This window comes from Pongo pygmaeus, chromosome 4, assembly GCF_028885625.2.
Source record: "Pongo pygmaeus isolate AG05252 chromosome 4, NHGRI_mPonPyg2-v2.0_pri, whole genome shotgun sequence".
NCBI lineage: Eukaryota > Metazoa > Chordata > Mammalia > Primates > Hominidae > Pongo > Pongo pygmaeus.
The window spans coordinates 114050473-114055394 of NC_072377.2; the positions used below are offsets into that span (position 1 = coordinate 114050473).

The window sequence follows — 4922 nt, forward strand, 5'->3', positions numbered from 1 at the left end:
AAACCATATTTTAAAAAATTCACAGTGAGAACATAATATTGAAATCCAGGCTTTGTTGAGAGGGGAAAAATATTGTTTAAATTTGCCAAAATTTCATTTACAAATCAAATGCTAAGCCTAGGGAATCTGGATCACTGAATTTTACTATAAGCCATTATGTAGAGAAGACCGATAATATGCTGCAAGGGACATTTCTATCTAAGAATAGGGAAAGCCCCTTATATTTCTGAGAGGAGATGGTTGGGAGGAGTAAAGAGAAGAAAGACAAGCCATCAGACGTGATTATGCCAGCTCTCTTGTCCCCTTGGGGTAGTAGTTCTTGGAAGATGGAAGACCATCTTGGAAGATGGTCCAGGACAGCAGGTATATCCCAGCTTGTGCTTCAGAGCATCCCACAGTTGGCGTGGCACTGCATGTAACATGGTGCCAGATTGGATGGTAGAAATGGCTGAGTGAGCTGTCTAGAGGGCTGAGCTTTAGATATCACCTCATTTCTTCATATCCTCCAATATTCTGTATCCTTGACATGAATGGGAAATGGAAGAAGCAGTAGACCAGAAGAGGACTAAAGTTAGAAGGAAGAGGTCATGAATGTAGCTATGACTTCAGCAGGGATGCCAGCATAGCATTTGAGGGAACCAGGTGGGACAAACCACACCTCTGTGGGCACCACCACTGTTTCCTGGGCACCAGACCAAAGAAGCTACAACGTGTCTCAGACCAGCAAGGACTCAGAGGCAGTATCTATCTCTAAGGACAATTCATTTATTGTATGTGTGATACATAGGCCTACCTGTATGTCCAGGTGCCAATTTGGAAAGTATGAGAGGAAGGGAATACTTAGAAGGAGCTTAAACTTTGGACTATCCAAAACTGAGGTATCTTTAAATAGCAAGTAGAGAATAAATAAAGTTATATTTTCACTCTGAGTGTATAACTTTTGAACCATAAACATCAACATTCTTAACCACATGGAGAACTTCCTGGAGGCCTTCTGAGGGAGTACACATATGTTTAGCCAAGTAACAGAGAAAACTTAGCAACTCCTAATAGTAGACCTAATAATATGATAGAATTAGAATCAGAATCATAGAATCTCATAGTGATGGGAATCTTTCAGTCCAACCATCTAAGTAACCTGAACCAGAGTAAAAACAAGACTACCATGTCCAGCCAGCAGAATGCTATAATATGCTATGATGACTGGAATCCTTGTTAACCAATTCCAGCACCCAGTGAGTATGGATTTCAAATAAGATTATATTGATTGAGCACACTAGATTTGGTAAGGCACCACGTATTCTCTAAGTGAGCGATAAACAGTTGTGATGGACAAGAACAGAAGAGAGGGTTAAAATTGCAAGAGACCTTAGAGGTTGTGTATTTTAATGTTTGTTTTGATCATCTGAATCAGAATCAGCTTAAATGTATGAACATGCAGATTCCTGGACCCTAGTCTTTTATCAACTGAATCACAAATCTCTAGTGATAGACTCTGGATATGTTTTTATTTTTTATGTATTTTTATATTTTTTTAAACCAGTAATTTTTATTATGTAGTCATTTCCAAAGTTGACAAAGAAATAGATTAACTATCCCAATTACTTGTATTGACTGCAGAAAATGTTCACAACCATGTTGTAGAAATTGTTTTTTTCTAAATTAATAGGATGGTTGTACTAAATATTTGGGATAGACACATCATGTTTAAATATTTTAATCCCTAAGCATAAAAAAATAATCAGAATCAAACTAGGACTGAGCTGTCAGTCTGGGATTTATTATTGAATCAGGGTAATCTCCTCCTACTGGGCTGTCACCAGCCTGTCACCTCTCCCTTGAGACCAGCATGAAGGTCGAAGTTCACACCACCTCTGCAGACTCATTTCATCCCTCACCTGTCCATGGTCACCTGTGTGATTGGTAAGTCCTTGAGCCCGCAAAGGCCTAATAACGTAGATGAGTTCAGATCCAGAATCATCAGGGATCTGTAACTTCGGAGTGAGAAATTGGTTTTCAAAGTAAGAACCCAGCTGGGGAAAATCTATAATGGATAAATATTTAAACGACGCAAGGGTTTTAAGAAATTAAAAGAATGTGAAGTGAAGTGAGTTGTGAAAAAAACCTCCGTGCCCCTCTTCTCCGTGTGCCTCAGTTACCTGACAGCTTTGCCCACGGAGCCCAGGGGACCCTCAGCGACGGCCTGCTGTGGTCGTCAAAGTTATGGCCTCGGTCAGGACTCATTCAGTCCTCAAAACAGGCCCGAATTTCGTCTGAGTTTTCACCTTAAACCCCACACGGTCGTCCTGGCAGATCATGGTAAGATAGAAAGCCTTGCAAATAAGTCAGGTTATCTGATCCGAATTTTTCCCTTGTCAGCCCGGGCCAGAAACAAATACCCAAATGCAGCATTTGAGAGATTTCTACTTGTCTGTTGCCTCCTCGAGAACAGCACGTAACTGCAATGCAGCCTGTACAGGAGGACAGAGGGAAGGAAAAGCCAGAGCCAGGTCTTGAGCTGAGGAGGGCAGAGTCTTGTGGACGGCCCTCAGGACTGGGTGATGCTGTGAGGGAGCATGAACCCCGTGTCCCCAACGGTTCTGAGCGCTACTCGGCCGTTGAGTCGGATCACCAGGTGGGTGATGCTGCCATTGTTGAGGGAGCAATGGAGCCAGCCTTCGGGAGGAAACTGCAGCGCTGTGCCCTGTCATCTGCAGCGAATGACACTGGCGTGACATCGGAAGATCGCCTAATTATCCTCCCCGTGCTTGGCATTCCCCGAGGGATGCAGTTTCGGAACGCTCCCTCGATCCGGACTCCATCTTCATAGCACTCCCAGCGGGCGCTTCCAGTGATACGCTGCCAGGCTGGCTTGACGAGGAAGGTTCCCGCCCCGGATCTGTGCGGACTTTGCAGACGATTGGTGGATGCCTGTTGCTGAAGCCAGTGGCTTCTATGAGGTGGGTCATGGAGGAATGGACGATTTTATTAAACCTCAACTCCAAGCTTGCAAGTCGGAGTCCAGTTAGTTCGACCTGTTCACGACCCAGTGAGTTCAGACAGCAGTCCTTTTCCAGGGAGCCGTCCACATGGTATTGGGAACGCTTGACGAGGAGAATGTGCCCTGTGGCCTTGGCTCTGCAGTGGTCCAGCCTGGAAGCCAGCTCTTCTCCAGATTCCACGTTCCTCTTCCTTAGGTTGTTCAGAGACAGTGGTTCTTGCCTGTCCCGGTCGGGGTCCCAGAGGCTGAGGCTCGGCCACGTGCCCCACGCCCAGGCCCGCGGCTCGGCTGCGCGCGGCTTCCCCACTGTGCCAGCAAAGCAGAACCCCGGGACCAAGCGCCTGGCCAGCCCGCAGGCTGCCAGCCTGAGCACCTGCTGGATCCCGGGGCCGCCCGCTCCCGCTCAGGTCCCAGGCGCTCAATGCCTGGCAGGCGTGCCGCCTCTGGATATGCTTTTAAATAACAGAGTTGGGCCCGGCGCGGTTGCTAACGCCTACCTGTAATTCCAGCCATACAGGAGCTCCACACCAGCCTGGGCAACATAGCGAGACTACAAAAATGAAAATAAAATAAATCGGAGTGTGGTGGCACGTCCCTCTCATCCTAGCTACTAAGGAGGCTCAGGCGGGAGAATGGCTTGAGCCTGGGAGTCCAAGGCTGTAGTGAGCTATGATGGCGCCTCTGCACTCCAGCCTGGGCGACAGAGCAAGACTCTATCTCAATAAATAAGTAAGTAAGTAAGTAAGTAAATAACTGATCTGTTTTGTGCCACCTATACCACTTTTCTAGTCCTAGACTTCATTTAGCAAATGAGAAAACCAAGGTGTAGAAGAGCAAATGATTTGGTCCTGATTACTCCACTAGTTAGTGGAAGAGCCAAGATTGTATCTAATAAGTCTTTCACAATTTGTTAATTGAGAGGGAGAGTGGAGAGATGATGGGGATGGTTTATGAGATACACCAGGCTGGTTAATCTTGTCTTTTAGTCACAGGATGCTCATTCCCTTCCCATACTCCACTCTCTTAAAGTTATTGTTCAAATGAGTGTGGCAAGGTTCGTGAACTCTTTTAGCTGGGGGTGTGAATTCTCAGTCCCTTGACATAGGAATTTTCAGCATATCCCAATAATTAGATTCTGGAAGAACTTGTAACCCAAACTCATACATAGGACTGCTTTATATTGGAACACCAACTTTCTGCATGTTATGGAACACATAGCTCCAGAACCGAGATCAGTTGTCCGTCTACAAATGTCACTCCCTTTTATTTGATGAATTGACTGAGGAATACTTATTTCCATATCAGCAGACAACTCTAAATATATAACATATAAACCTCTGTGTTTATATGTTTGTTTTCCCCCAGTAAAGGAAGTTGGCTTTCAGTCCAGAAATTATTATTATTATTTTATTTTTTGAGAGACAGAGTCTCACTCTGTTGCCCAGGTTGGAGTGCAGTGGCATGATCATTGCTCACTGCAAACTCGGACTCTTGGTCACAAGCAATCCTCCTGCCTTGGCCTCCTAAAGTGTTGGGTTTACAGGTGTAAGCCACTATGCCTGGCCCAGAGATAATATTTTTCATAAGACAAGTTGGAAGCAGATGCAGTCACCAGAGGTCCCTTTAGTTCTACTCCGCTATTTTCCTAAATGCAATGCAGATTCTTGCCTTTGTATCTCCAGAAGATTTTCACGCTTTCCAAATTTCACTTCTCTTCAGTGAAACGCTTTCTTATTTCTAGAGTTATTCTACAGCCAGCTTTCATCTACCTGTTTATATGTTTATGCTCATTTTTATGTCAGCATTGCATTGAACAAACAAGGGACAATCAAAACAATTTTTTTTTGACAACTGCTGCAAGCACAACCACTCTGAGGGCAAGTTCTTCTCTGTCCCAGATGAAATGAGGGGCAGGTGCCAT

The 4922-nt window shown here is 45.0% G+C and overlaps 1 long non-coding RNA gene across 1 annotated transcript; it reads left to right on the forward strand.

Moving 5' to 3' along the window:
- The first annotated feature begins 1132 nt into the window (after positions 1–1132).
- On the forward strand, positions 1133–2846 carry LOC129036496 (uncharacterized). The gene is made up of 3 exons (XR_008502577.1): positions 1133–1235; positions 1824–1923; positions 2380–2846. It is a non-coding gene; the product is annotated as an uncharacterized LOC129036496 (long non-coding RNA).
- Positions 2847–4922: the final 2076 nt, after the last annotated feature.